Source organism: Haliotis rubra, unplaced genomic scaffold (genome assembly GCF_003918875.1).
Source record: "Haliotis rubra isolate DU_JTF1 unplaced genomic scaffold, ASM391887v1 Scf138, whole genome shotgun sequence".
Classification (NCBI taxonomy): Eukaryota; Metazoa; Mollusca; class Gastropoda; order Lepetellida; family Haliotidae; genus Haliotis; species Haliotis rubra.
Window position 1 is genome coordinate 589,950 of NW_025765314.1, and position 11,497 is coordinate 601,446.

Consider the following 11,497-nt stretch of genomic DNA (forward strand, 5'->3'; position numbering starts at 1 on the left):
TCTAATATCTTGGTTTATGAAAACATATACATAGAACATTAATATCAACAATGTTATGTTGTTACTTGAAACATCGGGTAGGTGGATTTCACGTTTAAGAAACATTCAGTTATCAAATGGATGTCATTGTTACCGCAATGCTCTGTCAAGCTTCAGAGTTCTTCAGTTGATCCCATCATACTTTCCCGACCACCGGGTGAAGGGAATTCAACATCGGTAAACTCTATATTATAAATAGTATATATGAAAACAATCCCCAAAACTGTACACATAAACATTGAAGTGAAAAACCCTTTCGAAGGGTCGAATGCACGATTGGGACTTATTGCGAGCATCTGTTTATGAATCATTATCCAAATTGAATGCTGTTCGCGAAAAGGTGAGTATATCGTACCCCTTTGATGACACAACCTCAGCGCTTGAGAATCAGCATTATCTGCTAAAACAGACTCCTTTGAGACTAAAAGGTAAAATTAGCTGTGTAAGTGATATGAATAGGTCACCGTATGTAATCGTAGACTGAGTAGACATGCTGTTCTGAGTCGACGACGGCCACCACGACGTCGTCACGGTTTAACATCCCTTGAGGATTCCGATTAAGAATAGAGGTATCCAACAACATATGCTTGTAGCGAGAGGCAACTACAAGGTTTGAACGGCAAGGCTCCATAACTTGGTTCCTTGCATGAGACCGTATCCCAACTGCTTGGATTGATCCTCGAGGTGTCCGTCAATGGATTATCTGGTCTCAATATTTACACCCTGCCATCATACTGCTGGGGTGTTGTGAATGTAGCAGGACATAACAAACAAAATAATTACAATTTCAATGACCGCATGACCAATCCTACAGTTTCAAATTGTTTGATACTATTATGAGAAGACCGTGATATACACAATTATTGCTGACGAATTAAATCAACATACACTCGCTGTACATGCAATACTTCAATGACCTATCTGTAGAAAATGTTGAGCGTTGTTTCGGGATTGTAACACTATTTACTTTGTGAAACGTTTACCACTTCAGTGAGACCCTTGATGTAGTGTTGACAAAACAGGATCATAATAGGAGCAAATCTCGGTTCAAACCCGGTTCAAAATTCCTTGAAGCCAATGTGTGTGATGATCATGTTAATAGTTGAAAGCAGTAGGTAATACTGAAGCAAATCGATATCTTTGTTGTCACTTATCATACGACCAGACCTTTATGCCTGCATGTTGGTTGTAACTGCAAACATAACAAAACACCTAATTATTCAGACTAACAGATGTTACTCAGTATGATGTAGTTACGATTCATTTCAATAATGGCAGAGCACTTGATTTGAACACTCTTCATTACAAAATGTACATTGTGTTATTATACACCCTTCTACACATTCATACCTGATGGGAAATAACACGTTTTTCTAAATTCGTGTTGAGTTTATCAACAAATCTGAACTTTTCTCCAAAGATTAAAATGCTGGCGACCGATACGGGCACACACGCTAGGGGTGTTAATTGACTGGAGCTGTTCAACTTCTAAGACAAAACACGAACTTTCAACACGTATAAAGCAACGGAATGCCTTTCGTCCAGAGTCTTGAAAATATGAGGTTAATAAACACAAAAATCAATGTGAAAAGGCTACTACTGAAATAATCTATAGGAACCAATGTGAGGGAATAAGTCACAGCCTTTCTAGGTGCTTGATCATGTTTGAAATTTTATGCTAGTGTTATTGATATAACTTCAGAGGGCGGTTGACAAATGGATCGATTCTAATCAATAATCGGTAAAAACGTGTCATTGATCTTGCATGTCATGATTTTCTTAAATTAAATTTTAATTCTAAAGTTTAGATTGTAATTGAAAATATGTGTCATCATTATTCAAATAATGAGAACATATACAGCAAATATGAAATACAAAGTAATAATCTCGAAATAATAATTTGCATATAATCACATCCACCCACATGCAATACTGCAATGCAAGGAGTTAGGCTTGGGCTGTGCGCTGTGTGGTTCAATATATTCTTGAACGTGATATTGACTCAGTTAACTCTCAATATTCCTACACAATGAAGGTGACTTTTTATCTCTATATCGCTCATTCAATCAATTATAGAAATATATTTGTAAAAATACTTCCCATTACTGTTGGTTCTTTAACCTGTCTATAAACCAAATGCCAAAAAAGGAAGAAATTTGACTTTTTAAAGTAATGTTTACAATGGAGAAAGCCAGGTGTAGTTATCACAAACGATGACAGGCGTCCCTCGGTCCGCCCTTTACAAAGCACTCTGTAAACAATCACATCAATATTTGCTTGATCGTTTTTAAATTTCTATTGATTTCCATTTTTTCCATACTGCTCGAATCTTACTGCGGCTATGACGTTAAAAATCACCGATATGCAAACAATATCTCATCTGTTACATATTGAACTTATGAGCATACAGACTGCCATTTTTTAATTTCAAAATTACGAGTGAGTGAGTGAGTGAGTGAGTGATCAACCTCAACCCATCACCACTGTATCAGTCAGAAACCGGCGGGTACAACACCATTTCCGATAACTGAATGTTTCTTTGATGTTTCGCGTCCACTGGATGTTTAATGGTCTGACGGCCGTGGTAGGGCCGCTGTTGGTAATGACGATGTATCTGATGTCACGGTGATATCGCCAGTGTTAAAGGCACGGCTGATTCCAATTCCCATATAAGGTTATTTTGAAGTCGCTGAAGCGTTCTAAAGCCCGATTTGTATCAAATATGCATAACGGCCTCCCCTTTGTGAGAGCTAGTGGCTGAGGTATTCTACACCATCCCTCATCTTACATCAACGTTAGGGGTACCGGCCTCTGAGCCCATGGAGTTTCAGAGGCTCGTCAAAACACGGATTTCTCGGCATTTCAACAAAAGTAATCGATATGTTTTTAGAATAAATTGAATTTTGTTGAACTAATATGACTTAGTTTGGAGAGGAATTGTCGGGTATCAAATTGAAGACTGTGACTTTAAGATCTGCTGCTGTAGAAGCTGGACGATCGAATCATCAAATTTTCAATCTATTTCTTTCTTCACCTTCGTAATAAAATATTGATGTGCCTTTTTCATGATTTCCCATATCTGACTAGATTTATGCTCAGGAAACGGTTAATAGAACTGATAGAAAAGATGACATTATATGAGAGAGTCGGTCATTTTATTCATGTGTCTTATGCCTGTCTGTCATTATTTTGTGTAAAATAACCAAACACGAAAACCCAGCGACAAACCGTCAGCAGAGTGAAACTAACACCATGATATGTGACCTTTACGTCTGACCCAATCTGCTTTGCACATTTCCCATATAGAATTTACTCAAGACCTGTGAATAACACTTCCTTCTTTATGTAGATAGGCCGTGTCATCTGATCGTGTATATAATAGAATAACCTATTTTTTAGATGCCCTATTGGTGTCAAATCAAAATGATCGGATCTACAAATCAGCGGGAGTTGGATGAAGGAAGACTGATTATTTCAAATCTTTGATTAAAGATAGATCATACATGTCCACAGTCGATTGGATATCACTCTTACACAGCCTTTAATAAACTCTAATCAATATCTGACCATGTATCTTAATATATTTCATACACGTAAACCACAGGGATTATGGTACGATTTGGACTGTCATGTGTTTGTGAGTCACTATCAAATAGCGATAGGGGTGAGCGTATCCTGCCCCAAAGCTGGCGTCCTGCACAAATACATGCCAATGCACGTGAAGTGTTCGCACGAACAAACACGGGGACACAGGAATTGTATCTGACATTTCTGTCACTGATCCATGATATTTGAAAATGTCCACACTTATACCATGAAGCAGTGGTTTGATTGGTCCAAATTATCTATATACGATCCTCCATGATACAGCTGGAATATGGGCGAATGGAGAGTGAAACCTAATCGTTAATGAATTCTCTGTCAGCTACATATGAACCTTGAGCAGATAACAGATAACACATCTCTGTTAATAACATTAAGAGAGGGAAGACCTCTGGCAAATTAGCAACAATTTTCATTCGGTCTAAGCCAACTTCGTTTGCTATTTCATATTAAACAATGCATATTATCTATCAGTTAAGGATTTCCTATTTATGCGGAATTTTCGCAATGATGCAAACAAGACGATCTCAAAACGGACATCTTTAAACCTCAATATTATGATGTGTATATAGTTTAAAATAACTGTTATTAGTACACATGGGTTTTATATGTATATATCAACTGCATATATTTTATAAATATTCCAATAAAGTTATAGATTGAAGCCTCTGAGAAGTCAAGAAGCATCAGTAATAATCATGGAACAATCACCACTGAAGACACCAATTGGTATGTACATGGAGGCAGGAGCTGCTGTCGTGTCACATTTAGTACTGTTAGGACTAACCTTGGACAGGTACCGAGTTCTAACCCACCATTGAGCCATGAGGTTTAGATCTCTTACTCGTTTAGTATACATGTGCGCAGACTCTGTCAGTGTTGTCACAACCCCTAGTGTACAGTACACAACCCTGTGCACTTAAAAGAACCCACGAATCCGTTGGTATATGACCAGATGGTGGCCACATGAATACGTGCAAACACCTAGTTGCGGGTACAGCAACGTGCAGTAAACTTGGACAAAGTACTGTGACTATGTGTCCCAGTCCACCCAGCTGTGAATGGGTACCTCGTAAGGATGGGAATGCCACAATAACTCGGTGCGCCTAGTGGCTGCAAGAGTTGTATGCTCCCCAGGGAGTTGAGATTGACAATACGATGTGCCGTTGAGATTGACATCCAGTGAACGAGGGAAAAACAAAGCGCCTTTGAGCAGCTGAGCTGAGCTGGATATCGGCGCTATACAAATGTTAGTATGTATGTATGTATGTACATGATCTAGCGGTTCCATTGTCTAAACGACCGAATGAATAAATGACACGGCCCATAAACTTTTCACTTGATACATGTAGCCTGACACATATCTGCGATACCCCAGAAAGCGGCCTTCTCTTAAGGAAATATACGTTTGCTAGAGTTCATCTAAAATCGACCGATACTCGTCATTGAGGGCGGTGTGGTTCGTGAGGAGATGTTATAGTCATGGTTATATGGTTCTATAACATATATCAACCTACCGTCACGTGGTACAACATGGTACTTAGATTGATCAAATTTGCTTAATGCAGCATGCCAATTTCGTAAACAATTTTCTGAAAGGTTTAGCCTATTTTTCGTTTAGTTGTTGTTTAACGCCGCACTAAGCAATAGTCCAGCTGTATGCAATCGAGTTGTTACCCGACTAACAAGTGAGTGAGTGAGTGAGTGAGTGAGTGAAGGTTTCACGCCGTGTGACATGCAATTAGTCAAGTCCGATTCCCCGGGGATAGGTGTCTGGTGACCTATATTATCAACCGGACACCCATAGATGTAACCTACATATCAATTAACCATTTGTTTATGATAATTTGTTGAAATGATAATTGTCGAAAAACAGTCCATAGAAGTTGAGGTTTACCAAACAACGTTGAAGAATAACTAACTGTCTATATACCAGTTGCTATTTCCCAAAGTATGTATGCAAACAAACCTACCTACATAAAGCACGATAGTTGAATGGCACGTAATTCAATATTAAAGAATAAATCTATCTTAAGACTTGCGGCTTGTTTTCATCAACAAAGCCTATAAGCATGTTCCGCCTGTATGTTTGAACAAGTGTGTCAAAGAATGCCCACAGTCATATTACCATCACTCAAAACGAATTCATGCCAAAGAACCTGCTATGAGACATTTCCACAGCAGGTGGCCGAGAATTTTAGAATAAAAGAATTTTACTTAATCAATGTGTTGGAACTACACAGTGAGATGCCTTGCATAGCCTCAATGGTTCGAGTTCAGGTTTCAGGGTAATCTTAATATTACTAGATATGTGAGCACATCGATCTCTACACAGTCATGTGTTGGTGCCGGGCTGCACGGTCCCGAGGGGGTAGGGATCGGCTTGTTGTGGAACACCTCATTGTACCAGCATAACAGAAGCAAGGAATGCAGGTTACTGTGAGGGTAGATGTGTTAAAGGTATCGTACCGAAACGATTGTCAGCAACGAGGTAAGGATAGCGATAATTACCACTGATGCCTGTCATGAAATAGGATAACAAACGACGGCAATACATGCACACAGTAGTATTTTCATGCATAGACGTATTTTCATGCATACAGAGGTATTTTCATGCATACCTTTGTGAGGCGTACAATGCTGTGTTTGGGGGTTCACGTCGAGAGAATGACAGCGTGCATATGCAAATAATGCCAGGTAACAGATGTACGTATATAATTAAGTATATGCGCATGTTAACCTAGTACCATGAAGTAAACGATACAATTCTGACGAAAAGCAAAAACACATTTAATTATGAGAGAATATAATATAATTAAATCCCCAGATTTGAATTTCACACATGGTTGGACATTGTCACAGTAACATCACCAATTAAGCGCGAGTTTACTGATACAATAAATTAGATGGAGCATTTTAAGGATTTAGCATATGATATGAGAAAAGTAATATAGAACAATGACGTACGCCTGAGTACATTGTCATTGTATACATATGTACAAGGTTGCAGTGACGTTACTTGTCCACGCTGAAGAAATCCATATATCACGTTGCCAGTGTATACGGTGAGAACAGACTTGTGAATGGGTAACGATGATAAGTATTCTCCTGGTATTTATTTGTAATCGATTACGTACAGTTATAGACATGACAAGCGGCAGGATGTCATCGCGGGTACATGTGCTACACTCGAGACCAATACATATATATGACTTGGTGTCAGTCGCACTGGACACACACCGATGTATAATTCAAAAGCTACGTCAAACATGGTCCCGCGAGGACTCCATACTTGGTTATTTATACTTCAATAACTGCAATTGTTGAACTGCACAGAAGTCAAGGTAGCCGAGGTAGTTACACCTGTTCTCAATGCAGCGCCATCGATGCATTTCCACATGCTCTCCTACTGCTTGTATTTGCCGACACTTATAGATTATACAATCACTAGTGAAGTAGAAGTAATGTAAGCATACACAACCTTCCCTGTTGGAATCCTAGACTATTCAGCATATTGATGTATGTTGGTATTGCTGTGGGTAAGGAGATTATTGTTGTTATTACACCTGACTTGGGTGTGAGTGAGCCTTACAGTATGCCGCTTCAATTGGATATCCAAATGTCCTCGCAGGGGATTCGAACTCGGACACAGTTAACACCTTTAATCATTGGAATGACATGTCAATTCAGTTAACAAGAAGGCTGACGATGTCGTATTACATGTTACATATAGGTTCATATGCTAAAAAAACAATATCACGAGAGAATAGTGATAAAATAATTTGCAACATCAAAGCTACAATGCCATCACGTATAAGTGTTTCTCTTCATCATTGCCAGTGCTCAGAGTACCATGGGAAGATAAAAGTATTGTTTATCATATTACATCACGTATCTGGGGAAGGTGTCTGCACCTCTGGCAATACAATAATACACGTAGATGTTATTTTGTGATTAAGACCTTAGCTAACCTAATCGATAGCCTCGGTTCCCATTGGCTTTGTTCACGAGGTGTGTGTTGTTATATAATACTCCCACAAGAGTCACCAAACTTTGTCAAACTTATGTTATACCTACCGACTTGTAAACTGTACGTCGGGCACAACACGAGCTATACGTGTCTACATTCTCCTGGTGGTAGAAAATCCTTTCGTTATCCCCTCAGAAATATCACACTTACAAAAAAGTCACACAAACATGGGCGTTAAATTTACATCCCAAACTCAGCAAAGTTGTGACTTGATCACTACTGAAGTCATCTCTTTTGCCACAAGAGGAATCGAATTTCACAAATTGAAGAGCGGCCAATCAAATCATCCCGGCAGATGGCGCACCAACAGAAAAGGGAAACGACTGGAAATCGCTCATCAGCCAATCAAACGAAACAGCCAGTCCATTACTTCCAACATTCATCTCTGGGTTGGTAGGCCTTTCACAATCACAAGGAATGTGTCTAACGCAACAATTACTAGCTTACTCGTATCGCTAATAGCAGTGGAGTTGGAGCAACATGGTGCGTGCTGTGGGCGCGCAGACTCGCCTGCCGTGTGCTTTGTTTCATCAATCGAACATGGCTGACTCGGGGGACTGGTCATAATTGTGTTGGTGAATTAATGCGCTTCACTGTTTGTGATCTGTTAAGTATCGTCATATCATAACAGATATCTAGGGGAATTTATCAAACAAAAATCGCGTGTGTGTTACCACGGGCATTTTACAGCATCGATCTGTGTTAAGACTGCGGATGTTCTTGTGAGATTGGGTGTGTTAGGTAGTTAGGCGAGACAGTAAAACACCACTTACTCACTGGATTCATCTTTTCATTGAAAGTCAAGCTGGGAAATAACTGAAGAATCCAATACACTTTGGCAAATACTCAGTGTTTAATATGGGATGTCCTAGAAAAAGACAAAGAACGCCATTTCAGTGCCACTCAAACGTTAAGTGGACAATGCATGTGATGTGTCGATACGAACCTCTCTCCAACTGTGTGTTCATTTCGCGTGTACTTTCTGCATTGATCTTGTTTCGTGTTTGCTAGATGCTACCAATCATTTCAAATGAAATCATCTGGACACTGTTTCTGAGTAAGGAATAGATTAATTCATTATCAACTCCAATGAAAATTGAACCGTTGGCACCTTTCCAGGTAATAACTACACAGTAGCCCAGCAGGTAGGACGCAGTACCTTTCCCAAATACAACATTATGAGGTGGAAGTTAATAAGTATATGTACATCAACTCTGTGAATAGAAGCGACAAAACCCTTTAAACATGTAGAAGAAATCTCTGCTAAAAGCAGAGTCGGTTGTACAATTGGGACAATATCATGAGTATATATTTGTTTCAGTAGTCAATCTCTCATTTTGACATTACATTTTTACTAAACAATATCGAATATAGAATATAGATCCCTTAAAATGTCTTAAGTCAATGTTTGATGTTGTTATTGGTAGAAGTGGAAAATATCCATTCAGACCGTGCCAGATGTCACCTATAGTACAGCAGCCCGCGTGATAGGGTCGCAAATAATGTAACCGTGACATATAAATACAATCTACAGAAAGTCCATTTCTACGTTCCCGGCGATGTCATATGACATAATAGGACTACGATGACGACTTTTGCCACAATTATGCATCTGTACTGTCAACTTTTCCTTATACTAAAGCAGTGTACAGTATATACCTTAACAGTATACATACATATATAAAAATAGACCCCATGGGTAAATTCCCTCCTACGCGTTTCAACGCTATGTGTTACTACACGTACTGGTCATAGAAACAGTGTCATCACTATCTGAGAGGTTCGGTAATCAGAGGACCATGACAAGAAACCAGGTAGGTCACAGAGCCTGAACCAGAGCCTGACCACTAAATGCTCTTTACTCGGCTCTTACGACAAGCATCTGGACACCTCTTCTTCCACGGAATGCCCACTGCGCCAGTATACTGCGGAAGTGATATCATCATCGATCGTAAAATTCGTGATATCCCTTTTCGGTTAACAATATTGCTGAACTAAGGAATAGTTTGAATTGTTATAGGTTATTACAAGATGATAGAATTACCTGGACGTGCAAATACGAAAAGCATAATGTATTTTAGAGTTCAGATACAATATTTATTAGTAAAAAGTAACTTCTTATGCCAATGATCATATTGCGTAATGTTAATAATTAATATTCACATAATATCAGGTCGGGTTAATGGCGATCTTGGTAGATTATGCAATAATAAGATAATTATGTAATCAATACTGAACAACATGTTATTTTCATATTAACCTCCAGACGCACTGAAATAGATACTTAGTCGATCTGTTATTAATATCGACGGGAGTCAACAGAATCGAGAAGCATTAATCTATCTTAGTCGTTTAATCACTCTGAGTAAAGTATTACAACATAGGCATAATGTGAAAGGATATGCTATGTCAATAATGTCCCACCACAAAAACTATGGCTCACTAACCGTTCTGGGAACACACGAACATGACAAGATCTTATCAGACTGTTAATGTACACACAGCCGCTACTGGTTGGAGACCTGACATATTGCATAATATTCATGTATCCTAATGAGTCTTAGAAAAGGCAAACTTTTAAGGTATCAAATGGAGAGCAAATAGGGTTTCATAATCATAAAGGTATCGAGTTAAATGTAAAAAAGGTTTTACTCAAAAGCTACAGTACCTCATCACGATGATTTGATTAGGTTTACAGGCCATTTTGCTGGCAACCGACTGCTTAAGGTTTTACGCCGCTTTTAGCAAATATTCCAGCAATAACTCTAGAACTTGACTTCACAGATCGTACCCATGTGGAGAATCGAACCCGGTTCTCCGGCGTGACAACATGTAGCTTTAACCGCTAGGCTACCACATCGTCCCTGTTGTCGTCAATCTCAGCTAGGACCATCTCAGAAAACAAACATAATATATATCATTTCTAAATTCAAAGGGACAATTAACCGGGGTCAACTCTCTGATGACACCCGGTGTTCGTGAAATGGGGGAGCATGTCCGAACCTCTTGCTAGTACACCGTACATTGTTGACAGTTTTGTTGCTTTCACTTAAATCATATGATATTCAGATTCTAAAATATCCGACGTTTATAACCGGCGGTAACCTGATGCTTATAAGAACAAGTCTCAAAGTGTGTCACTAATCTCTTTGCCACTGAAGCTGGTTAGCTATGCTTTTTACACTCATTACAGTGGTTTGTAACGTTTACAAAGAAGTTAGAAGAATTGTTTGAATTGATGGAAAGAAGGGCATTCCAGGAAAGTTGTACTTTAATGGGTTAGTGTTGATATGTTCGATATCAAAACACACTGTGGTATTTTCTGTTATTTAAACCGATCTCTTATTCCAGATTTTTCCATTTAAAACGCTATTGTTCCTATTAACGGGGCTCAGCTATGTAACTAGTTTAAATTATGACTCCGAATGGAATTATCACCAAAGTGAAAGTGTTGACTCAGGATAAGGTGACGGTAGACGAGTGTAATAAAGCTATTGATCGTGGGCATCACTTCAATGTACTGAATGATGCGCAAGTATAATCCCATCCCTTGCTACCCTCGGGCGTGTTGACCGAGGGAAGTTTGTCGCAATGTTGGAATGTGTGGGTGGGTAGAGACGGGATGGGCGGTCATAACGGGCAATGAATCCCCGAGAAAAGGTTATTTTATAATTGAATCATAAAGTACACGGGTTACCATGGGAACCTGAAGGCCAAACATATGACAAACGGTGGAATAATTTGATCAGGGTGATTAAACAATTTTCAGAGTGATTTCGTTATGTGAAGGTGAATGGTTATTATGTGATGAGAATGTTATGACAG

The 11,497-nt window shown here is 39.0% G+C and overlaps 1 protein-coding gene across 1 annotated transcript in view; it reads right to left on the bottom strand.

Annotated features, from left to right (window-relative positions):
• The window catches only part of LOC124268403 (inositol 1,4,5-trisphosphate receptor type 3-like), a 162,395-nt gene extending 154,439 nt beyond the window's left edge, over positions 1 to 7,956 (bottom strand). The window contains 1 exon segment of the mRNA XM_046703374.1: positions 7,720 to 7,956. The gene's annotated coding sequence lies outside the window, so the exon portion shown is untranslated.
• Positions 7,957 to 11,497: the final 3,541 nt, after the last annotated feature.